Source organism: Geotrypetes seraphini, chromosome 3 (genome assembly GCF_902459505.1).
Source record: "Geotrypetes seraphini chromosome 3, aGeoSer1.1, whole genome shotgun sequence".
Lineage (NCBI taxonomy): Eukaryota > Metazoa > Chordata > Amphibia > Gymnophiona > Dermophiidae > Geotrypetes > Geotrypetes seraphini.
Genome location: NC_047086.1, coordinates 301,097,127 through 301,124,724, shown reverse-complemented (window position 1 = coordinate 301,124,724; position 27,598 = coordinate 301,097,127).

Here is a 27,598-nt window from a genome sequence, read left to right as displayed (position 1 = left end):
CACTCCCACACCACACTCACACCCTCCGTTTCCCCGTACCTCTTTAAATCTTTACCAGCGCGAGCAGCTTTTCTGGCCTGCTACTCGCGCCAGCATTGGCTTTCCCTCTTGCATCACTTCCTGGTCCCATGACACATTTACAGAACATGAATTTCAAGAACTGCATCTTCAAAGACATAACATTTCTGAGGACAGAGTGTGTAGAATGTAGGAAGGAGCTTGCTTATCTTGAAGTATAATGCCTCTACCAGAACTGTTTATAGAAATACTGAAAGCCGAGCAGTGCTAGCTAGTTTTTCCATTCAATCTAAATTACCACCATTCAGATTTCTACCAGGTGTCTTCTCTGCTGCAGCACTGTTGAGATCTACTGGGAATCTTCTGAATCCATCTGTTTGCCTGGTGCCCAGTATTTACATCACCTGCTATCAACATCTACATCCAGGTTGTATGCTAGCTCTGTTATTGTTAAAGGGTAATAACAAGAGCCCTGATTTTAGGACTGGTTTGAATGTTCATTAATTCTAATTCTCTGATAAGAACATTTGCTTCTGGTAGCACTATAGAAATATGTAATAGTAGTAATAGTGGTATGGTTTGTTTGGTTTTCTGAGCTACCTTTCATTTACACAATTCTTAGTTCACGTTTCTCTTATTTATTTATTTATTTATTTATTCAATTTTCTATACCGTTTTCCCAGGAGAGCTCAGAACGGTTGATATGAGTTTATTCAGGTACTCAAGCATTTTTCCCTGTCTATCCCAGTGGGCTCACAATCTATCTAATGTACCTTGGGCAATGGGGGGGATTAAGTGACTTGCCCAGGGTCACAAGGAGCAGCGTGGGTTTGAACCCACAACCCCAGGGTGCTTAGGCTGTAGCTTTAACCAGTGCACTACTTGCTTGTAAATAGCTTGCTTCCTTGCTTGTTAGTTCTGTGAGCAATAGAATTTGGATTCGTATAATTTGTGGGACAGAGTTTTAGAAAATCCTGATAATAGCCACCATTATACAATTTACCCTTCCTGCCCCAGGTACATTAGATAGATTGTGAGCCCACCGGTGCAGATAGGGAAAATGCTTGAGTACCTGATAGTAAAACCGCTTAAATAACCTTGAAAGGCGATATATAAAACACCTAATAAACTTGAATAAACTTGAAACTCTTATAGTGACTACAAAAATGCTATACTGTAGCCAGCTCCACCTATAGATGGCGGTTCCACTAAGAGATAATTACAAATTAATAATTACTGACAAGCATTGTGCTTCAAATAAGAAAGCAATTATAATGGTGCAAGTGTTTAATTCTGGTTTCTTTTCTATGCTTCAATTTGGTTCGGCAGGCATATTTCCCAGAATAGTATCCCTATTGCTTGCTATGCAGCTGGTGAATTTAATCTCAGAGACAAAAAATGATTTTACTTTCCACTTTTAAACTTCTGTAAGCAGTGTGAATTAATTATATACCATTTTGACTCATTATGCTTGTTAGCCATAAAATGGTGCTTCTGATTTATTTTTCATTGTATACTGTATCTAATCTATTAAGGGACATATGTACAGTTGAATGTACTTTTAGCCTTAATAAGTCATTTGTTTGGTACAGAACACACAAGTGTCCTAGATAGCACAAGTACAGTTGTCCTCTAGAAAACAGAAAGTCAATTTAAGGGCCTCCCTTCCCATTTGATTGGGGTTCCATTGTTAACCATGATGTCCCCATTTATTAAGCCACTTGAGGTCCTTGCTATGGCAGACCCTGAGGAGCCATTCTCTACAGAGGGCCATTATGTCAGAGACAGTATTATCAGATAAAAGTGACCCATATACCTCTGTGACTAACTTTGTTGGCATATGTTGACAACAGAGGTTAACGATAGACTTGAGAACAGTATATGGGCAAGTTACAGATTGAGCTGAATACTGCAAATTTAGACTTTGCTAGAGCACAGAAGGAGAGTGAGACCCTCCAAGCAAACCTGCATGTTGCCATGGAAGATCAGGGATTGTCACATGGATTGATTTATGGGCTGAAGCATGAAAGATGATTTGGTAAAAGATGAGCTGGTTTTAAGAAAGGTTTGGACAAGTTCCTGGAGGAAAAGTCCATAGTCTGTTATTGAGAAAGACACGGGGGAAGTCACTGCTTGCCCTGTATCGGTAGCATGGAATATTGCTACACCTTTGGTTTTGGCCAGGTACTAGTGACCTGGATTGGCCACTGTGAGAACAGGCTATTGGGCTTGATGGACCATTGGTCTGACCCAGTAAGGCTATTCTTGTGTTCTTATGAGCTGTATCTGTAAGGACAGCGTGAATTGTGCCAGCAGGAACTGAAGAGTTTAGAGGAGGAACATGAGTAAGCGCCCCAGTGGGTACAGTCACTCAACAAGAGAAAATCCAATTATGCCTAGTGTATCAGGTCTTCAAGGAGCATGCTATTCTAATGGAGACTCAGCAGAAAGATTCTGAAAAAATCTCCAGCGGGTACGGTCACTTAATGAGTCCATCGACAGTAAAGTGGAAAAACTTGAAGGACATGGTGAGATATAGAAACATTATCTATTCAATATTCAAAATAGAGTGTCAGAGCTGGAGCATTACCAAGCAGTCCAGAGAGAAAATGAAGCTACTTCAATGTACAATGAGATTTGGGAGCAGTACTTCTTGGCACAGGGAGAATATAATTACCTGCTCAAAGAGAAATAAAAGACAAGGGATCTACCTGTACCAGAAATCTTTCAAGGGTGATGATGTGAAGGAACTGAAAGAAATCTCGGTGAACCGGGAAGACGTACTGAGCCAAAATTGATAAGTTAAAGTGATAAATCACTTGGACTGGATGGTACCAACCTCAGGGTACTGAAAGAACTCCAACATGAAATTTCTGACCTGCTGTTAAAATCATTCAGAGTACCTGAAGATTGGAGGGAGGCCAAAGTAATGCCGATTCCTAAAAAGGGTTCCAGGGGTGATCCAGGAAATCACAGATTAGTAAGCCTGACTTCAGTGCCAGGCAAAATAGTGGAAACTATTATAAAGAAAAAATGATGGAATACAAAGACAATCGTGGTGTAATGGGACACAGGCAGCATGAATTCATCCAAGGGAAGTTTTGCCTCACCAATTTGCTTCATTTCTTTGTAGTTATGAATAAAGATGTGGGTAAAGGTAAGCTGGTTGAAGTAGTGTTTCTAGATTTTCAGAAAGCTTTCAACAAAATTCCTCATGAGAGACTCCTGAGAAAATTAAAAAGTCATGGGATAAGAAAAATTTGTTATTGAACAGAAAACAGAAGATAGGGTTAAATGGCCATTTTTCTCAATGGGGGAGGGTGAATAGTGGAGTGCTGCAGAGATCTATACTGGGACCAGTGCTATTTAACATATTTATAAATGATCTGGAAATCAGAATGACAAGAGAGATGATTAAATTTGCAGGTGATACAAAACTATTAAAACTAGTCAAAACGCAAACTGACAAATTGCAGGAAGACCTTAAGAAATTGGAAGACCAGGCATTCAAATGGCAGATGAAATTTGTTGGTGGACATATGTAAACACAGTGGAAAGAATAATCCAAATCATACTTACCTGATGCTAGGGTTCACCTTAGGAGTCAGCACCCAAGGAAAAGTTCTGGGTGTTATTGTAGACACTGTGCTGAAATCTTCTGCCCAGGGTGCAGGATGCTAGGAATTAGGAAAGGGATGGTAAATAAGACCAAGAATATTATAATGCCTCTGCATCACTCCATGTTCAACCTCACTTTGAGTATTGCATTCAGTTCTGGTGTTAAGATGTGGAATGTTTTGGTGGGTCAGTTGCGACAATGTATTGATCTGTTTCAATTCAAGAAACAGATAAAAACCCAATTGTTTCTCGCAGTATTCTTATGGCTTAACAACTCTTTGGAAAAGAAAAGAATGTTCTCCCCTGTTGATTTTAAGGTTTTAGTTTGAGAGGGGACAGATTCTGAACCAATGCTAGGAAGTTCTTCTTTACCCAAAGGGTGGTGGACACCTGGAATGCGCTTCCAGAGGATGTGATAGGACAGAGTACGCTATTCGGTTTCAAGAAGGGATTAGATGATTTCCTGAAGGAAAAGGGGATAGAAGGGTATAGATAGAGGATTATTATACAGGTCCTGGACCTGATGGGCCATCGCATGAGCGAACTGCTGGGCGCGATGGACCTCCGGTCTGACCCAGCAGAGGCACTGCTTATGTTCTTATTACATTTGTTGTAACTCATGTAAACTGTTTAGTTCTTAACCTTTTCCTATCATGTGTCCCGGATGATGGGACATTCCAAAAATGTCGTTGCCATCGTGGATAAGCAGTCTGTATGGACTAATAAAGAGCCATGAACACAAAATATTTGAATTTACAGACTTATGACTTATTTACATTATGTTTACAATAGCCATAAATGATAACGGTGAATAATACAAAACTTTGCTAAAATAATTACGATTGGAAACAGCGTAACATAAAATTTATTACGAAAGGAAAAGGTTAAGCGGTATAGAAAATTTTTAAATAAATAAAAATTAATTGGATTACAGGGATAACTTATTATAAGAGCAGCAAGCATAGGCAAGTAACTTAACCCTCCGTTACCTAGGGTACAAGCTTAGATTGTAAACTCTACAGGGATGGGAAAATATCTACTGTACCTTAATGTAACTTGCTTTGATCTACTGAGGAAAAATGTGAACTAAATTCAGAATCTCTATCCCCTTGCCCAGGTAAGTGTTGGCAGCTTGACCTCTAATGGTAATAATATGAGGCTACCACTAGTAGTTGAAAGACACCATTTTGAAGCTAGTAACTGACAAGGAAGGAACAATTGCCCAGCCATTAGCCACCAGGGAATACGCCACTAAGTGCTGGGGAATGGGGGAAGGGTTATTTATACTCAAGTGCCATCAAAGGGATGGAGATGGAGGAATTTGGTACATGTGGGTATCAGAGCTGCCAGGGGCAGTCAAGTAGGGGAATTTGCCAATCAGGAGTGTCAGGGCTGCTGGGAATTGGGATAGGGTTACCAGATATCCAGGAAAACCCAGACATGTCCTCTTTTTTAGAGGACTGTCCGGGCTCCCAGATAGGCTTTTCATTTGTCCAGGTTTTGGAAAGCCCTGATGAACTCCAGTCGCTTATGGAGGGCCTCTGAGCATGCACGGATGATGTCCCACAGACAGATAGGCAGATAGACAAGGGTGACCCGGTCGACATTGTGTATTTGGATTTTCAGAAGGCGTTCAACAAGGTTCCGCATGAACGACTACTTCGGAAAATTGCAAGCCATGGAATCGAGGGTGAAATATCACGTGGATTAAAAACTGGCTGGCAAGTAGGAAACAGAGAGTGGGGGTGAATGACAATACTCGGACTGGAAAAACGTCACGAGTGAAGTACCGCAGGGTATGATGAGCGAGGTGATCAAATTTGCAGATCATATGAAGTTATTCAGAATAGTGAAGACGCAGGGAGATTGTGAAGACCTGCAACGTGACATAAACACGCTCGAGAAATTGGCCACAACATGGCAAATGAGGTTTAACGTGGATAAGTGTAAGGTGATGCATGTCGGTAACAAAAATCTTATACACACCTACAGGATATCAGGTGCGGTACTTGGAGAGACCTCCCAGGAAAGAGACTTGGGAGTACTGGTTGACAAGTTGATGAAGCCGTCCACGCAATGTGCGGCGATGGCAAAAAGGGCAAACAGAATGCTAGGAATGATTAAGAAGGGAACCACGAACAGATCGGAGAAGGTTATGTTCCGCTGTACCAGGTCATGGTATGCCCTCACCTGGAATACTGCGTCCAGCACTGGTCGCCGTACATGAAGAAGGACATGGTGGTACTCGAAAGGGTACAGAGAAAAGCAACTAAAATGGTTAAGGGGCTGGAGGAGTTGTCGTACAGCGAAAGATTAGAGAAACTGGGCCTCTTCTCCCTTGAAAAGAGGAGACCGAGAGGGGACATGATCAAAACATTCATGATAATTAAGGGAATAGACTTAGTAGATAAAGGCAGGTTGTTCACTCTCTCCAAGGTAGAGAGAACGAGAGGGCACTCTCTAAAGTTTAAAAGGGGATAGATTCTGTACAAACGTAAGGAAGTTCTTCTTCACTCAGAGAGTGGTGGAAAGCTGGAATGCTCTTCCAGAGGCTGTTATAGGGGAAAACACCCTCCAGGGATTCAAGACAAAGTTAGAAAAGTTCCTGCTAAACCGGAACATATGCAGGTAGGGCTAGTCTCAGATAGGGTACTGGTCTTTGACCTAGGGGTCGCCATGTGACCCAGCAGCGGCAATTCTTATGTTCTTATGTTCACACATCCACGCATGCTCCAGGCCCTCCAGACGCAACCTGAGCTTGTTGCAAAAGAGAGGAGACTTGCTGGGGGTGGAACCGGGCAGGGCTTGGGTGGAATGGAGCAGGGCTGGAGGCAGAATGGAGCGGAGTTATGTGTCCGGGGTTTTCCTTTGTAGAATATGGTAACCCTAAGTTGGGGGAATGTGATCACTAATGAAGAGCAAGTTCAAACATTCTACCACTGGCTCCCTTAATTGATATTGAGCCAAATAAAGCCCACTATTTTTTGCTTTGCTGCAGCCAGGAGTATGCAATATTCCCAGCTGTAGCAGATTTATATTTAACTAAGTATAATAGAGGTACAATCGTATTCAATAGAGAAAAAAATATATAGTTGTAAACGTATTGTAAATAATAATAGCAGCAAGGATTCATTCACACCACAATGACAAAAAGAACAGTTGACAAAATCATAAAAAAACGGAGAAAAAATAAACCTCAATTGTGGGCTACCGGGACTACACAAGTGCCCTAAGCCCCCCACATCATCACGGGTTTATAAAAAAAAAAAACTCCGTACAAATATAAATCACTTTCATACATTGAAGTATAATCTCAGAAAATTTTCAAAAGGTAAGTATCAAAAGTTTCAAAATCTTTAGTGATTTAAATGACAACGTTCAAAAATGTCTTGTAAACAGGTGATTGTGTCCCAAACTCACTATACTGTGGCAATCAGCTCAGCTGTAAGCAATTAAAAATGGTTAAGTAGCGTAGCTGTAAAACCCGAGTATCAAAATCTCTAAGAAAATCTATCACTCATCTGAAGGTGAAATCATTCTTCATCCCGACAGAAAAGACTTTCTGTTTCGCTTGAAAACAGGCTACTTCAGGGGATCCATATTAGATAGGTTACTTCCACGCTTCTCAGCAACATAACGGAAAGCTGGCTTCTCTCAAAATGGACCTGGGACTGCGAGACGCGCCTGACTCATTCAAAAAGAAGGAAGGAGCCGGGCGTCATGACATCATCACAAAAATGTGATGTGTAATAGGCTAAACACCAGAAAATAAAACATTACACAAAATCAAGCAGATCCGGATGAAAAACAAACTGCATTCTCACAAAAAAGGTTGCCAATCATACGCCGAGTTTAAACCCTGCGGTTCTATGGTATGTAAGCGATTTATCCATTGTTGTTCTTTCTGCCATAACAACTTTCTTATGTCTCCTCTTCTTAAAGATGGAACAACTTTCTCAATAACCCAACATTTCAGATTTTCAAATTTATGTTCAAAGTCTAAACAATGAGCCACTATCGGAGCTGTAACTATAAGGCTAACAGAGCATAAAAGCTGCTTAAACACACGTAAAGTTACAGCTCCGATAGTGGCTCATTGTTTAGACTTTGAACATAAATTTGAAAATCTGAAATGTTGGGTTATTGAGAAAGTTGTTTCATCTTTAAGAAGAGGAGACATAAGAAAGTTGTTATGGACACAGCTAGACAACACCTCAGCACAGGCAAGAAAATACTGATCATACAACTTGACCTCTCCGCAGCCTTCAACTTGGTAGACCATGACATCCTCTTACAAACACTAGACTCCATAGGAATCTCAGGCAAGGTATTATCATAGTTTAAAGGCTTCCTACAATCCAGAACTTACAGGGAGAAAACAAAGAAAAATCTGAACCATGGTCCAACCCCTGCGGAGTATCCCAAGGATCACCTCTGTCTCCAATACTCTTCAACCTATACATAGACCTCCCTCAGCTCCTGCCTAGACAAACATGGCCTAACCTCTTACAGCTATACAGATGACATCATCATTCTCCTCCCCTTCGACCATCCAGCGCCTACCAAGATAGGCACAATACATAGTACACTCGAAACAGTAGCAATATGGATGACACAACACAAACTAAAACTTAACTCCGACAAGACAAACTTCATCCTTCTAGAAAACAGCAAAACCCCAACCTTAACAAACCTAGTAATAAATTCGATCTCATACCCCATTCAACCACGCTAAAACTTCTTGGAGTACTAATTGACAGAGGCTGTACCATGTAACCACAAATCAACAAAATAATAAAAACATCATTCGCAACCATGAGAAATCTAAGACAAATTCGAAAATTCTTCGACAGGAAACAATTCCAACTTTTGGTATAATCTCTAATCCTTGGACTAATAGACTATTGCAACATACTATACCTCCCCTGCCCAGCAACCATGATAAAACAACTACAAACAATACAAAATAGAGACTCATCTATTCGCTGAAAAAATACGACCACATCACAGAGGCATACCACGACTCACACAGGCTCCCGATACAAGCTAGAGTATACTTCAAATTGTACTGCCTACTATTTAAAGCTATGAATGGAGACAGCCCAACATACTGGAACAACCGACTAACTCAATCCACCTCAACCAGACACAGGAGAACCCACTCACTATTCACACAGCCGCCAACCAAAAATGTCAAATGAAGAAAACTATTTGACAACCTAATGGCCACCAGAGCAGCAAAACTAGACAGACAACTCATCAATCTGCTGTCTTCGACCACAGACTACAAAACTTTCAAAAAAGAAACAAAAACCCTACTCTTCAAAAAATACATAAAACCTTTTTAACATGACCAGATCCCAAACCTCACCTACTATACTATCTACTCCTTATCATATCTAAAATGTTCAAATTACCCATTATGTATTACCTAATTTCATAACAATTCTTATGTAATCCGCCTATATATGTCGTAACATCTTGACAATTCTTATGTAATACGCCAAGAACCATAAGGTAATGGCGGAATAGAAATCACTAATGTAATGTAATGTAATCTTTCCACATTATTTCTGACCATACAGTTGTCAGTCATGCTCATGATGGATTGTAAGATATTATTCGTTATCCAGGACATTTTTCTTTTTCCTTAAGCAAGGAACGGAAGTACACACTGCACAGCAGGTGAAAAGCATGAAGGGCCTCATAGAATGGGACAAATTAAAGTGAATCTCACCGTCCCATTCTATGAGGCCCTTCATGCATTTCTTCTCTGGACAGATAAGCAACCAGCATCAGTTTAGCTCACATCCATTGCGTGCATGCTTTTAGTTGGCTTGCTAGTAGGAATTCCTGAGAGCACGATTAAGTACCAGGACAATAACATGCATACATGACATATAATAGCATCTGCAAAGTAAGATGGCATTCTGAATACTTGGATGTTATACTCTAAAGTACCTAGATATTTCATCTAGATTGAGGATAATTTGGTCTATGACGAATCTTTGTTCCTTGTTGAATCATCCCACATTTTTCACACAACAGTTGGGCTTCCGTACTGGCCATAGCAAGTAGACCATATTGACTTCAGGGCATAGTGAGCTTTATAAAGTTTGACAAATTGCTTTGGTTCTGTTGCTTGATCTTTTGATCTGGTTCATCATTCCCTTCTAATACAAAAACTCTCTTCTACTGGTATATAAAGTATATAAGGTAAGGTACTATGCTAGTTTCCTCAGTTTTGCCGAACACTTTCAAAGTTTGCACTTCAAGGTCATCACTCTTCAATCTCTCACCTATATGTTCCTCAAAGTTTCATTTGATCACCAATCCTTTTCAACATTTGCTCAAGTGTCAATTTGAATTACTTGATTATTCTGACCATTGGTGTTTGGAAGTCATTGACTTTAACCTCTACTCCTGTACTCACATGCTAATTTTTGTTAATATTGTAAACTCTGTTCAATGGTGAATCATTAAATTCTATTCAAAACTGTGACAAAACGCTTATTTTTTTTTGAAATGATGCAAAATCCGACAGGGTTGCCATTATACAACAGCTTCGTCAGGGGTTGAACTTTAAAGTTGTGCTGTCATACTCAATCACAGTTTCAACACATAGGGCTCTTTTTATCAAGGTGCGGTAGGCGGTTAACGCATGGAATACCGCGCGTTCAACCACCTGCCGCGCTAGTCGCTAACGCCTCCATTGACGAGGCATTAGTTTTTAGGCTTGCCGCGGGGTTAGCGCGTGATGAAATGTCCAACGCGCTAACCCCCTTAGTGCGCCTTGATAAAAGGAACCCATAGGCCCTCTTTTATTAAGGTGCGCTAAGCATTTTAGCGCGTGTTTATCGTGCGCTAAATCAGTGCGCACGCTTAATGCTAATGCGTCCGTAGGATAACAAGCAAGTGTTAGTGCTTAGCGTGTGTTTAACGCGTGCTAATATATAGCGCATGCTAAAAAGCATAGCGCACCTTAGTAAAAGAGGGGGATAGTGCAACAAAAATCATTCAGTGTTTGTCATCTTCAGAAGCACTACTATCGTGCACTTAGTTATAGCATGTTTCATAGTTTTAGATATAATGTAGTGTTTCGCCATGAAAGTTACAGCCCAGCCATGAGCATTTTAGGCCAGATTCTATAAACGGTGACCTATTTATGCACCGTTAGGCACCCTAAATATAGACGCCTAGCTTAAATGATGTGGTAATTGAATGATTAATAAAAATTAGGCATGGGCTGAGAACTTTTCAGCAGCATCTCGAAACGTATATGGTTAACTTTAGTGCATGTACCTTATACTAATTATCAAAGAAAAAATTACCTGGTCAATATTCAGCCGCAGCAATCAGTGTTTTTTTTGGGGGGTTTTTAACATTCCTGTCACCACAAAAAACCAGAGGATATAATTTGAGGTTGAGGGGTGGTAGATTCAGGGGCAATGTTAGGAAGTTCTACTTTACGGAGAGGGTGGTGGATGGCTGGAATGCGCTCCCGAGAGAGGTGGTGGAGAGTAAAACTGTGACTGAGTTCAAAGAAGCGTGAGATGAACACAGAGGATCTAGAATCAGAAAATAATATTAAATATTGAACTAAGGCCAGTATTGGGCAGACTTGCACGGTCTGTGTCTGTGTATGGCTGTTTGATGGGAGATGGGCTGGGGAGAGATTCAGTGGCTGGGAGGGTGTAGATGGGCTGGAGTAGGTTTTAACAGAGATTTTGGCAGTAGGAATCCAAGCACAGTACCGGGTAAAGCTTTGGATTCTTGCCCAGAAATAGCTAAGAAAAAAATTTAAAAATTTAAATTGAATCAGGTTGGGCAGACTAGATGGACCATTCGGGTCTTTATCTGCTGTCATCTACTATGTTACTATGTTTCATGTAAGAAATTGTTTAGTTTTGCAGTCTTGTGGAATTCACTAACAGAAATTAGACTGGAACACGATTATTTAAGATTCCATATGTTATTGAAGTCTTTGCTTTTTTAAATTATATTTGGCTTCTTAGATTATTATTGTTTAAGAGATAGTTAAACATGTTCTGTTTAGAAAGATTAATGTTCTGTTCGTAATGTGTATGAAAGGAAATGTCTTTGACTATTAATTAGTTCTGTGAACCATTCTGAGCTATGGTTTGAAATGAAATAGAAAAGATTTTATGTTAAGTTATTTTCAACACCTGTTATGATCCTGTGTTTAATTGGATGCTTTAGTGCACACAGGATTGTCTAAAATATATACAGTAGACCAGGGCTGCCCAATTCCAGTCCTCAAGATCTACAGACAAGCCAGGTTTTCAGGATATCCACAATGAACATGCGTAAGAGAGATTAGGCAGTGCAGGCAAATCTCTCTCATGCATATTCATTGTGGATATTCTGAAAACCTGGCCTGCCTGTGGATGGGGATGATAGATGCCGGATAAATGTAATTTCTGATTGCTTGAGAGTTACTGTTAAAAATAGGCCTACTTGTAACTAATATTATACCCCATACTATGCCATACCATAAACTGTTCCATGTGGTAGGCAAAAGGTATCCAAACTGACCAGATGACCACTGGAAGGATTAAGTAATGACCCTCCACACTCCCCCAGTGCTCACTGATCCCCTCCCACCCCATAAAACTCTAAATGAGAAAGTACATACCTAGAACAGTACCACTAGGTATAGGAAAGCCTACTAGAGTAGAACACAGGTATTTTAAGTAGCCTATTGATTTGGCTAGTGAACAATAGAGAGGAGGATCTAGGCCCATATGATACTCTAACCACTACATTTATGGTAGAAAGTGTGAGGCCAAAGAAACATCCAAGTTGAAAACGTCCAAATCTAGACCATATGGATGTGGGAGGGGCCAGCATTGTAATGGACTGGCCACATAGACATCCCAATAGAATAGTGGGGCACCTTGGAGGGTACCGCGTGAACTTCACATAAAGGGATATACATCTCACCATAACCCCCTTATAATTTATGGTGATCCCTCCAAAAACTTCCCCAAATCCTATAATGCCCACCTCAATAGCCCTTATGTCTGCAGATGGTGCTTATATGGCAGTATAGTAGTATTTTGGTTGGTTTTGGTGGACTCACTCTACCATAAATGTAGTGGTTAGAGTATCTTATGGGTCTTGGGTCTCCTCTATAGCTCATTAGTCCATTCACCATGCTACTTAAGACACCTGTGTGATGCTCTTCTAACCTTTCCCATACCAGATGCTACTGTTCTACAGACAGGTATGTACTGTTTTATTATTATTATTTTTTTTTTTGGGGGGGAGGGATGTGGAATTCACTGCCTTTATTAATCCATGGGGAACTTCTTCATTTTAAAGCTGCGATTAAGACATGATAATTTCAGCAGGCATACTCTTGCTGATTGGAATCAGGTTCCTTCTTTTCTGGACCGCCCACTTGTTTCCCTACTGGGCTATTTTTTTGTTTTCCTATGTCTGTTGTCTAACTTTTCTGCCTTGGATTGTTGGTACAAATGGTTGCTTTTCCTATTGATTTTGTAGTTCCTCTCTTTATGGATTTGTTTTAGAATGTACACACCACTTTGTCCTGCTTTGACAACTAAAAACGGTGTAATACGATAGGCTGCTGAAAGGTTCTCAGCCTAGCCAAAAGAATAATAATAATAATAACTTTATTTTTCTATACCGCCACAATCTTGCGACTTCTAGGCGGTTCACAAAGAAGAAGAGCTGTACAATCAGCGAATTACAGTAGATGAAACAAGGTGGTTGAAAGGAAAAATTATACATAGGTTGAATTATAAGAGAATGATGTGGCGCCATGAATCTTACAAGTTATTCCGCACGTCATTTCATATCATTGAAATGATAAGTATCAAGAAAAGTGTGGAATAACTTGTAAATTTCATGGCTCCACATCATTCTCTTCTTGGACTGAGAACTTTTCAGTGGCCCCTCATAAGGGGGGGGGGAACTCAACAAAGGGCGCTAAATGTATATTCTATGGGTGTCTTTAGTGGTTAGCGCACACTAACACGATTGTACATGCTTATGCATTAGCGTGCACTAACATGCTTAGTGCCCTATGCTGAATCCCCACCCCCCTCCCCAGTGTGCAATAAATCAATCTTGCTGGTGAGCTACTTTTTTTTGTCCCTTATACCATATATTAACATTCAAACATTGTGCTCTCTGGATCAAAATTTTTTAGTAATCTGTTCTTTTCACTATATATTCTTGGACATGTATTGGGATTTAATGTTTAGTACTGCAAGTCCAACTTTGTGGAATGCTTTGCTGTCATACTTGTATGTCAGATATCTTCCCATCAGCTATTTAATTGTAGTGGTTAGAGATGCTTCCTCAGCACCCCGAGTTTGTGAGTTTGATCCGTGAGCTTGCCAGGATAGATAGGGAAAAATACTTATGAGTACCTGATTGCTATTCAATGTATTGTAAACCACTTTGGGCGAATCTCTTCATTCAAAGGCAGTTAGTCACTGAATGCCTAGGGTTAGCAAACGTCCGGATTTGCCTGGACATGTCTTCTTTTTAGAGCAGGGGGTCTCAAAGTCCCTCCTTGAGGGCCGCAATCCAGTCGGGTTTTCAGGATTTCCCCAATGAATATGCATGAGATCTATGTGCATGCACTGCTTTCAATGCATATTCATTGGGGAAATCCTGAAATCCCGACTGGATTGCGGCCCTCAAGGAGGGACTTTGAGATCCCTGTTTTAGAGGATATGTCTGGGTGTCCAGACGGCTTTTCAAAACCTGACACTTTGTCCGGGTTTTGAAAAGCTTCCACCTCGCACCGCGTGCCGCGCATGTTCATGCGTGGAGGTAACGTAGTGAGGTCGCGCGCATGCATGCGCTCATTTGACATCGCCACGCTGCATCTGCGCATGAGCAGACGCTCTCCCGACGTGGTCCCGAGGATGAGAACAGCTTGAGGGAGCGGGGCTGGGGGCATAACAGGGTGAGGCTGGGGGGCGGAGCTATGGGTCCGGATTTTACAGGCGTCAAATCTGGTAACCCTATGAATACCCATCTTTTTAAATTGGCCTTTAATGAAAATTACTATTTTTTGCTTTTGTGGTACTGGGGTTGTGCATGGCTACGGATGCCTGAGGTTGCCGAACACTCTTTTTTTTTTTTCTTTTTCTTTTCTGTTTTTAATGATTTTATTTATTTATTTATTTATTTATGTAGATTTATATCCCGTCCTCCCAGTAGCTCAGAACGGTCTACAAGCAAACATTCACAGTAAAGTACATTTGGACAATACAAAGACTATTCAGTACTTTAAATACAAGGACTATATAGTAATTAAGTACAGGTTAAGAGTGGACTATACAGCAATTTAAGTAGAAGTTTAGAATGGAGAAGTACCATTTTACATATTAAACCTCCCTTTGACAAATATAAAAGCCGTCTTTTCTTGATTTTAACTGGTATCGGGGTTCAAATGATCACAAAAAATTGGAAAAATCATGATAGGTTAAATTACACATTTTGGTGGACAAATGTATGTACTACATATAGATTTGAAAGAGTAAACGCAGAATGTTCAGGAAGTAGTGTTCTATTTAACAAAATTTGGAATCCATTGGCATTATTTGCGAATTCAAAGTAATAGATAATATATTGCCTTCTGAGTTTTGTTTTGTTTTTTCATTACATATCTGGGTTGGGATGGGCAGGAGGGTTGGGTAGGGATAGATACAGATTAACATAGATATTGAATCTTCTTATTAAGATGTTTAATATTGTTAATATCAATAATTGATGGAAGGGGGCGGTTATAGTTATAATTTTATACTTTCTGCTTGTAATAGTGTTTTCTTGTAATATTTTCATGTTGTCAATTTACTGAATTACACTATTGTAATTTAATAAAATAATAAAAATTATTAAAAAAAAAAAAAGAATGGAGAAGAGAGGGTAGAGGGGGTTTAGGGGGGGGAGCTTTGGGGGGAGGTGTATACTGTGCTTGAATTTTAGTTGAAGAGGAGGGTCTTTACCGCTTTCCGGAAGGTCATCAATGAGTTCTGTATTCAGATTTGTGGGGGGAGTTGGTTCCAGAGTTGGAGGATGAAGTGGCTGTAGGAGCGTTTGCGGGCGGTTTCTGACAGGAGGGACCTTCCTGGGGGGATGCAAAGGCTTGTTTTATTGTTATTATGTAAACTGCCTTAATGGCTTGGCCAAAAGACGATATATCAAAGAAATAGAACGTCAAACTTGAACAAATAAGCTAAAGTAATCAGTCACGGTACCAAACCGGTACAAATTGATGGAGCATTTTGATCACAGGGGGAAAAAAAAAAGAAAAGAAAAATCATACACGCTTCATCCTAAGCTAAAGCTAAAGCACCGACACAGCACTTTGGAAGATGAAGCAGACAGCAAGGAGGCACTCACACCACATCCATAAATTAAAAACCATGACACACCATCAAACATTACCAAGCCACCTTCATTAGACATTCAACAAATACATTTAAAGTTATGCATCTGCTAAATTTATGATAAGTGCTTTTTTGCATTTTTATATGTGAGGGTCTCGCTACAGTGTGACTTTTCCCATTGCTTCATACATTTCTGTCAAAGGTATATAGATCTGTTATAAGACTGAACTGATTTTCTTTTAGATATAACAGGTCTCTTCTAGTTTTCACAGAAGTATTAATGTTAAATCAGATACATTACTGAGAAAAGTGTCTGGTTCCCACTCCATTATCACTTATAAATACAGTATGAATATAGCTTGGTTGAGTACATTATTCCCTGAAAATTTGCCCAATTCTTAATAACTTTGAAGCCAGTCAAACTTTAAGCTGTTTTAGTCTTTGAGTCTTTCCTTCATCACATGCTAAATAATTTTTTAATTGTGTCACCATTTAACATTGCATAAATGATAATTCTGGGGGAAATTTTCAAAGGGGTTTTCTATGGAAAAAGTCTCTTTCTAAATTGCTTCTCCCCTATAGGCAGGACAAGTACCCACACTATCTACAGACTGTATTTATATGTCTGGAAAAAACAGAAACGGTGGTTCCCAAACCTGGTCCTGGAGGCACCCAGCCAGGATATCCACAATGAAAATTCAGGAGAAAGATTTGCATGCACTGGAGGCATTGTATGCACATTTTTCTCATGAATATTGATTGTGGATATCTTGAAAACCTGACTGGCTGGGGTGCCTCCAGGACCAGGTTTGGGAACCACTGGGCTGAGATACTTATACTGTGTATCTCCTGGTGGGGAGTTTGCATATGCAAACTCAGTAAGTATTTATGTATCTGCAGTGCCTGTCAGGCAAGAAATTTTTATCAGAGAACTTTGCATGCCAATGGATACTATAAGAATACCTGTGTGCCTCCAAGCTTTGCCAAGGGACTTCCCCAAAGCCCAAGTCTGTGTTGATCATGACGTAAGCATTCCCTGCCTGAATCTGAATAGATCAGGGATCTACGAGAACAGTTACATGTTGCATTCATATGATATGAAAGTATCTCAGGGAGGAAGAGGAGGCACCTTAAGGTTGAGAGTGAATACAATGTCAGATTGCAATACTGTGAATGTGTTGCATCAAAATTTATAAAACCACTCTGCCATGATTTGTGTGACTGCACAATTGGTGATGCAGTATTTGTGCATGACGCCATGTAACCTGCACAGCGTGGCAGGATCAGCTCTGGATGCCTTTTTGGGCGGACAAGATGGACCATGTGGATCTTTATCTGCCCTCACGATGACCCAATGAGCAGCACAGGAGAAGGCATGAGAGGGAAGATTACGATACTTCACATGGGCGCATTTTATGGTTCACTCCGATGCCTGCTAGTTCTCTTAAATTAAAACCCAATGCATCATCTTCATTATTGTCAGACCAAATTGAAAAAAAAAATTAGAAAACCCTCTGTTTTTCATCTCTTGAACCCACTACTTTACAGATTTCATCCACTATTCTTTATTTTATGCTGCTTATTTTTCACTGTGAAAGAACTTCCAGAAAGTTTATACTTGTTACTTCAAAGACCCAATCTGTTACGCTTATTTGCCTTATATGACTTAGATGAATTCAAGTATGGAATAGTTAACAGAAATATAAACATAGGGGCAGTCTTGTGAGCTTAATAGGACCAGGCTTGGGGAGGTTTTCTGCTTAGAGAATTGAATCTCCAGCTTGATTAAATGTAAAATGACAAGGGACTGGATAAAGTTTCAGCTGAAGTTTGCATTTCACCTCCCAGTGACCCTCCTCACCTCACTCTTGATTTGAAAATTGCCTTTTGATGTGCAAATTACAGTCAGAATTCTGCCTGTATCTCCCTTCTCTCATAGACAACTAGCCGGTGACAAACATTTCTCATCACACCTCATGGTTTCTATAAAGGAGTTGATTCTGTAAAGTGGGTGCTAACATTTATGCACCAAACATATGAGTAAATGATTAGAATAATAGCATACATACATATGCACAAAAATGCCCAAATTCTATTCTGGAAATAGGCACATATTTTGCACAGTGCATATTTGATAGATGTGGGACCCAGTACTGTGAAGACGATGATCTCGATTTAAAAGTTTATTGTTAAAAGTTTTCACAAGCAAAAGTGATGCATATCAATGACAAGTCCTCATAGTATACAGTGTCAGTTTTGTGGTGTGGACCCAACACGGTCTGTGTTTCAGTATTATATAACCTTCTTTCGGGCCTCCAATTTGTTTTACACAGTGCTTTGGATGTTTTCAAGCATATCTATTTTCTGTGGTTACATCAAAACAGACCCCCAGAAGAAGGCTATATAATACCGAAACAGGGCCCATGCTGGGTCCACACCACAAAGCTGACACTGTGTAATAATAATAACAACAGTTTATATACCGCAGGACCGTGAAGTTCTATGCGGTTTACAATGATTAAAAGATGCTACAAATTGAGTGGAATTAACAAAGTTAAAAGCTAGTGATTAATAGCTCTAGGGATCAGTTATTGTGGAATAAGGTTGTACAGATCGGTTATTGTGGAATTGTAAAGGTCAGTTGCCTAAAATTTTCAGGAACAGATATGTTTTTAGGCGTTTCTGAAAATCCTCATAAGTAATAGTCCTGAGCAATTGTTCCAGATCTTTACCCCATAATGCTGCCTGATGTGAGAAAAGATGTTGATGTTGTCTTTTAAATTTCCATCCTCTAACCGGTGGGGAAACAAGACTCAAGTGTGAGCTTCTCTTATGTCTGTTGGTTGAGAAAGACAAAAGGTCAGTTATATATTTAGGGGCGAAACCGAATAGTACCTTAAAGCAGAAACAACCAAACTTAAACTTCACATGTGCCTCCATTGGCAGCCAATGCAGAAGTCAGTAGGAAGGTGTTACATGAACGAACTTCTTCAATCTGAAAATGAGTTTGACCGCTGCATTTTGCACTAGTTGTAATCGTTGCATATTCTTCTGGGACCTCATTGATATGCATCACTTTTACTTGTGAAGACTTTTAACAATAAACTTTTAAATCGAGATCATCGTCTCCACAGTTTTGTTTTCTCCTTGGATTACTCCACTTTGCTATGGAACAATTTGGTGATTCTCCCTTGCTTGATCCAACAGTGCTAAACTATAAGCTCCTCTAAGTTTGCCAAAAGGTGCTTAAAAAGATACAAAAAGGAGGCAAAAATGTCAATAAGGACTCTATGAGTGTGTCTATCAGCTAATCACTCCTAACAAACCAAACCACACAGGTACCAAATATCAATTGTGTGAGGTTGTTAGCGACGGGAGAACAAACTCCAGCGCTTCCACTTACAAAGACAGAGGTGAATCACCCCGCCTGCACACCATCATCGGGCGTCCCTAGTGTGCAAAATCAACTGTGCAGAATTAATAACAATAAATAAGTCACAAACAGTGAACTAGTGAGAGAGTGAATCAAACTGAAAACCCACTCATAGAGTCCTCCCCAGCCTAATCCCCAAGATACAAAATGAAACCACAGCCAACTTAGCTTTTTAAAGCGAGCCAAATGAAGTCAATGAGCATTGCGGGAGACCAGAATAGTCATAGGATCAACCGGTTTCGGGTGAAACCCTTCATCAGGATCTTAAGGCTGGAGCAGAACCGGCTGGGAGGGAAGCAGGAGAGCCCGCAGAAGCAACTGACTGGGCTTAAAAGCAGATCCAAAATGACATCAGCCACTTTCAACCAATCAAAAACAACTAAGAAGAAAAAAAAGTTAAGAAGAAAAAACAAGGAGGAGTCACCACTAGCTCAAACTATGGTGTTCCACTCCACACATTCATTCAGACCCCCCGGAATGACCGTGTTAAGCTTGAAAATCCAATGTTGTTCTCTCAATTGGAGTTGTGTCATTCTGTCTCCTCTATAGGTATCAGGAATTTGTTCCAGCACCATCCATGTTAAGTGTTGGAATTCATGGCCCAATTGTAAACAATGGGAAACCATAGGAGCCGACTCGACAGCTTGGTGAAGTCTACTCTTGTGTTCCGTCAACCTGGTTTTGATCATTCTACATGTGCGACCTATGTAGGATAACCCACAGGGGCAGTTGATGACATACACAACCCACCGTGATTCACAAGTGGTGTGACTCCTTAACTGAAATTCCCTGTGGGTATAAGGATCATGCCAACTAGATGCAGTAATAGTGTTTGCACACATGGAACAACGTCCATGTTATTGTTATTTATTTTTATTTTTTATTTATTTTATTTTATAACGTATTTATTGTTATTAATTCTGCACAGTTGATTTTGCACACTAGGGACGCCCGATGATGGTGTGCAGGCGGGGTGATTCACCTCCGTCTTTGTAAGTGGAAGCGCTGGAGTTTGTTCTCCCGTCGCTAACAACCTCACACTGAGAGCGCCCCTATCCTTCAATTGATATTTGGTACCTGTGTGGTTTGGTTTGTTAGGAGTGATTAGCTGATAGACACACTCATAGAGTCCTTATTGACATTTTTGCCTCCTTTTTGATCCAACAGTGCAGCATAGGCCAGACTCACACATACATCGCACGTATATTTCCAACATCTAGCTGCAAGCACATACACCAATTTTGTGGTTACAATAACTCATCAGACCTAAAGTATTGGGCTGTATTTCACCTGCTATGCTTGTACGAGTATTTTATAATAGAAAGTAAGCATTTACTTTTCTTTATAGAATAAGTACAACATAGCCATGATATACAGTATATGGATGCATTATTTTCAAATTACCACTTCACACTTTACAGTGGAGAGCTTTACATTTTTGAGGTTGATCTTCAAAAGCCCTCATGTAGTCAGCATGGGCTGATGGTTACATAAGTGCTTTGGTTTGAAAATCAGCTGCTAATGAAAGAACTTGGCCCTAAGTAAGATGATATAAGACCAAAATATATCCATAATGCTTGAGGAGGGGCCAGAGCTTTCTGGAGGCAGGATCAAAGGTTATATGGGTAGTAGTTATATTCAGTTGCCATCTGCATAACTTATCTGTTTAACACCAATAGTTACTAAGCTGGGGTAAAATACTACATTATTTTATCTTGGCAACATTTACTGCACAAGTTACTAACCTGTGCTATCTCCGTACTTCAGGCTAATAACTTGCATGGTAAATATAAATCTGCAGAGAAAAAAATATCGGAGCTGTAACTTTACGTGTGTTTAAGCAGCTTTTATGCTCTGTTAGCCTTATAGTTACAGCTCCGATAGTGGCTCATTGTTTAGACTTTGAACATAAATTTGAAAATCTGAAATGTTGGGTTATTGAGAAAGTTGTTCCATCTTTAAGAAGAGGAGACATAAGAAAGTTGTTATGGCAGAAAGAACAACAATGGATAAATCGCTTACATACCATAGAACCGCAGGGTTTAAACTCGGCGTATGAATGGCAACCTTTTTTGTGAGAATGCAGTTTGTTTTTCATCCGGATCTGCTTAATTTTGTGTAATGTTTTATTTTCTGGTGTTTAGCCTATTACACATCACGTTTTTGTGATGATGTCATGACGCCCGGCTCCTTCCTTCTTTTTGAATGAGTCGGGTGCGTCTCGCAGTCCAGGTCCATTTTGAGAGAAGCCAGCTTTCCGTTATGTTGCTGAGAAGCGTGGAAGTAACCTATCTAATATGGATCCCCTGAAGTAGCCTGTTTTCAAGCGAAACAGAAAGTCTTTTCTGTCGGGACGAAGAATGATTTCACCTTCAGATGAGTGATAGATTTTCTTAGAGATTTTGATACTCGGGTTTTACAGCTACGCTACTTAACCATTTTAAAATACTCAAAATTCCATCTGTAATTTGCATTCTATCTTGCTACCACTGAAATAGTTCTCATAATCATCAGCCTTATATTCCAATCATCAAGTTTCTCTAGTAGTTTTGATCTGACTTCCTTTTTAGAGAGTAATGTTTCTTCTGCTGCTCAGATTGTTAATTTTGTTCTCGAGCCAGCCAAGGATTGGGTTGTATGTTTATTTTCCATGCAAAGAAGGAAACTGTTAAATAATTTCAAGGTTAGAATCAAAAGGAAGTGATTTCTTTTGCTGTAACATAAGGTGTTCAAAATCAGAACCTTGTTCTATTTAAAGGATCTTATAAATGCATAATTAAGGATTCTAATGTAAAATCATTTTTTCTCTCTGTTCAATCAGTTGACAAGCCAACTTAGAAAACCACTATATGTCTGCTCCATTGTTATAATTAAAGTGTCTCAATGCAAATGATTTTTTTTTTGGGGGGGGGGTAAGTACAAGTGGGTGGCCACTATGACGCATAGACAGCTAAGAGCAAGAGTTAGATGAGCATTGAGACGAATAACGGTGGAGGCATTGGGAGTGTGGGTTAGACAGAAAATGTTATGCAGGGTTGGGTAAAGACACAATCTAGATATGGTTCATTCAAATACAAAGAGCAAATAGGGTCTCTGGGGGCAGGGAAATGTTGGAGGAACTCAATAGGAGCAGGGATAAGGCACATGGCCATTTGCTCACCTTTCATCAGCCATTTCTCAAACCCTTCCTGCCTAGGGGGTTAGTTGTTTTTTAGTCTTAGTGAGGGAAAGGAGTAGCTTGAAGCAGTTTAAGAGCAGGAAGGATAAGTAGCCAAAATAATTGTTTTAGGTATGGAAAATATTGATCATATTCACCTGACAAAATGTATATGAGGCATGACAATTAAGTTCATGAACTTTCCACCATGCGTTTACATTGGCAGCACTGTACAAACAGCTCGGTAAGTTTCATAACCTTGGTATATCAATGTCTCACAGCGTGTCGACATGTGGTGGTGTCTTGCTGAGTTGTGTTCATTAGTGTTGTTGCATGTTTTTTGTGTGCTGTCGTGAGAATGTCAAAGTTTGAATTAGAGCAATGAACAAACATTAAATTTCATTTCTTGTTAAACTTGGCAAGAGTGGAAGTGAAATCAGGGACGTTAGTCCAAGTTTATGGGGATAATGCCCTGAAGAAAACAGCAGTGCACAAATGGATGATGAAGAGAGGTCAGGGCAGCCAGTAACAAGCAGAACTGACAAAAACATTGCAAAAATTTGTTGAATTGTGTGTCAAAATTGTCGTCTGACTGTGAGAAGCATAGCAGACCAAGTAAACATCGATAGAGAAACAGGAAAATCTTAACTAAAAATCTTGGCATGAGAAAGGTGCGTGCAGAAATGGTCCCAAAGGAGCTCACCGATGAACAAAAGCAAAGGAGAGTCGAAGTTTGCCAAGACCTTTTGGAGGGGCAAGACAATGCTTTGGGCCATGTTATCACTAGTGATGAAACATGGGAGTTCCAATATGACCCTGAAGCAAAGCATCAAAGTGCACAATAGAAGTCAGCCAATTTTCCACGACGAAACAAGTTCCGTCAGTCCAAAGCAAGAGTCAAAATGATTTTATTTTGCCACTGCTGCTGATTTGGGAAAGTCAGCAGCAGCGATAGCGACAGATGGAGGCACTGGAAGGTGAAAGCTGTAGGTTGGCATGCTGGCTGTGTGGATAGTCTCCTATCAGTCGGTGCTCAGCCATGCAGCTGCATAGCTTATAGGGAACATTGAAACTGCATAGATTTAAAAAAATGTTAAAACTTGAAATGTGACTGCTATTGTGTAAAATATTACGATTTTCCCAATATGTAAAAGGACAATTTATATTCTCATACTAGGTACATAATCCTGATGAGGCTATCAAAAAGTATTGCCCAGGTAGAACTCAACCTTCCTAGACTGTAATGAACCTTACTGCTTTGTATTTTCACTATTAAGAACATAAGAACATTGTAGTATACTTTCACTGTTCTTATGTTCTTATTGCTATTCTTATATGTGAATCCAACAAGAAGAGGCACTGGAGATGCCAAATCCAACCAAGTGGTCAGAATTCCTTTATTAGCAGTTTGTATCGAAGTTTAAAAACGAGCAAATACCAAAAGGCAAAGTCCTATATCCGTTGCATTTCAGCTTTCGTTATTTTTTTCTTAAGTCCTCTTCTGGTGTAAAATTGTCAGCTTACATAACCTTTGTCTCACTTTAAGTCTTTCTCAATCTGCCCATGGTCTGTTGGGAGCACACCTTGTCAGCCACCTTAATAAACATTTCCTCTTTGATTCTTACTGGACAGAAATTATTTAAGAGAAACATAGGGATTTAGAACACATTGAGTTTTTACATTAGGACAGACTTTATTTTCATTATTAAATGCTTCAATATGGACTGATATGCCATTACTTCTCTTGGCAAGTTTAGAATGAGTGCACTATCATCGGTTCAATATTTATTTTTTCAGAAATCACACACCACAGATGTCTCAAACTAGTTATATTGAACAAGTATGTAAATGAGGGTCTAGCAAGTCTAAGTTTGAGCAACATTAGCGTTTTTATCTTTAGTATTCAGTTTCACTATGGTATTCTGCTAAGTATTATTATTTAACGCTTTTAACTTTTTGGAGAATGCTTTCACCAAATTTCTTTATTATCTCTATTCATTTAATCTGATCATGTTTCATATATAAATGTATGTTCTATACCATTTTTATCATCATCATTTTTTTATCAAATTTATTTGTTCATCATTTACCCTTTATATACAATAAAATTTACACACATTTATCGTTACTATTTTTTTTTTTTTTAATTTATTCAATTTTCTATACCATTCTCCCCCAGGGGAGCTCAGAACAGTTTACATGCATTTATTCAGGTACTCAAGCATTTTTCCCTCTCTGTCCCGGTGAGCTCACAATCTATCTAACATATCTGGCGCAATGGGGGGATTAAGTGACTTGCCCAGGGTCACAAGGAGCAGCGTGGGTTTGAACTCAGAACTTCAGGGTGCTGAGGCTGTAGCTTTAACCACTGCGCCACACTCTCCCGGACTATTAACTGATCAAGTTTTATATTGTCATTTTCTATCAGCAATCCATAGAATAGTCCATTAGTTATTAAATATATTAGCCCAAGTGCACACATGCTGATATTTTGTTTATTTTTTCCATGGTTTTTCCATTTTAGTAAAGACTCTTTAGTAACAGCATTCTACATTTATTTAAAACTTCTCTGCTTTTAATTCTGTGTCCTTCTTTATTCACAATTGTTAATTTATATGGTTTTCATTATTTATATGATATATGCAAACTGCACCAATCTGTTTTACTCATTTTTTTGTTGTAATGTGCAATTGTTTGAATGCTATTTAATTTCAATGTTAATATGTTGTTTCAGTTCACAATTGTCCCCTGAGGAAGGCGATGGTATTGCCGAAACTTGGATCCTAGTCGGGACTTTGCCTTTTGGTATTTTGTTCATTTTTAAACTTTGATACAAACTGCTAATAAAGGAATTCTGACCACTCGGTTGGATTTGACATCTCCAGTGCCTCTTGTCGGATTTGCTTTGCTTTGAGGCTTGGTACCTTCTTTCCCACTCCCCATATTCTTATATGTGGTAATACTTTTAAAATGAATAGCAGGAAATATTTTTTCACTCATTGAATAGTTAAGCTCTAGAACTTGTTGCCAGATGATGTGATAACAGTAGTTATAGCATATCTGGGTTTAAAAATGGTTTGGACAAGCTTCTGGAGGAAAAGTCCATAGTCTGCTATTGAGCCCGACATGGAGAAAGTCACCACTTGCCCTGGGATTGGTAGCATGGAATCGTACTACTATTTGGGACTCTGCCAGATATGTATGACCTGGATTGGCCACTATTGGAAGCAGGATACTGGATTAGAAGGACTGTTGGTGTGACCTATTATGGCTGTTCTTATATTCACTCATAGGGGTTTTTTTGATAACTTACCATACACAGTGAGGCAGGGATATGCAGTCAGAAAATTTTCATTTTGGGTCATTTCCTGCGAATGTTTGTTCCCATGATGCCTTAAAGGGAGGAAACCCCCAGAGCAAAACATTGTTGATAAAAGATTGTGCGCACCTCTGAAAGAGCGAGCACTCTTTCAAAAGAATAAGCACTCATTTGAAAGATTGCGCTCAATTTGCAGAGTGATCACTCTTTCCGAGTGCACATTCTTCTTATTACTGTACACAGGAGTGCTGTTTCACACATGTGTGCACAATAAGGAAAGAGCATACATTCTTTGTGAATTGCACACTCTTTCAAGAGTATGACCTCTTTCAAAAGAGTGAGCATTTAGTCAGAAGAGCTCATCCTATTTACAGCAAACAATAAAATGCAAAATGTTGTAGGATTTCTGTCTGCTCGTTTTTGCTCGTCAATGATATGAAACGACATGGACTATGTCATAGGGTTACCAGATTTTACGTCCCAAAATCCTGGATGCATGGCCATGCCCTATTCTGCCCACAACCCTGCCCTGTTCTGCATTCAGCCCCACCCTATTCTGCCTCTAACCCTGCCCCATTTTGCTTCTAACCCTGCCCCGTTCCACCCTCAGCAAGCCTCTTCTTTTAATTCCTGACCTCCAAGCCACGTCTGAGGGCCTCCGAGCATGCGCGGAGATGTGTGACATCATCCGCACATGCTCAGAGGCCCTCCAGACGCAATCAGAGCTTTCCAAAACCTGGACAAACTGACAGGTTTTGGAAAGTCTGTCCGGGCACCAGGACAGTCCTACTATGTCATTCTGGCACTTCCTGTGTCATTTCAAGTGAATACTCAACTCTATGGTGGCCTTAACCTGGGTAAGTGTTCTTCAATGCAAGGCCAAGGGGCCAATGGTGACCTCTGGAGACCTCTGGGGCAGCCCGCATCATCATCCTGTTTTTGCTTCACTACTCTATCTCAGTTCATGTGTTTGTAACAGAAAACAAGAAGTAAATGGGAGAGAAGAGTTATATGCTTGGACAAGGCATTTCTCTATAGAAGAAAAGAATGCATTTTGAATGCCCATCTCCTTGAGGATACCCCCAATGAAAAGTTTAAAAGTAGACTAGAAGAGATGAATGTCATTTTCATATCCTGGTAAGCAATGTTTGCCCCACATGAGAAGTCATGTGGTGGCTCTTCTTCAGCTTATTTGTATCCAAATAGACCCCAGTTAAAAAATTAGTGAAGACTACTGGCATAGGAATTAACTCGTAGTTCTCTGTTAGATCATGCTGTATACAACACACATCTCTGTGCCAGCTTTTGTTAAGCGCCCTGCACTGGGAAGAGTGAACAGAAACTGCTCTCTGTAATGCAAAGAGAAATAGCTGTGATGACTGACAGGGACAAACCAACCAATTGCAGCATTGTCCTATGCAACTAGCCTGTTCAGAGGAAGGCAGGTATAGAGAGCAAGAAAGTTTCACAACTTTTGTCTGGGAACTGGGGCAGAGTCTGAGTCGGAATGGGCAGAGTATACAGTGGCTTCTGGCTATGCCTAGTTTTGCCTACATCAATTTATATTCTAAAGATTGTGGATCAGCTTAGATATGCCTGTCTGTGTGACAATGTAGAACAGACAAAGCCTGTGGTGTCTTTAATTAAGTTTCCAAAAG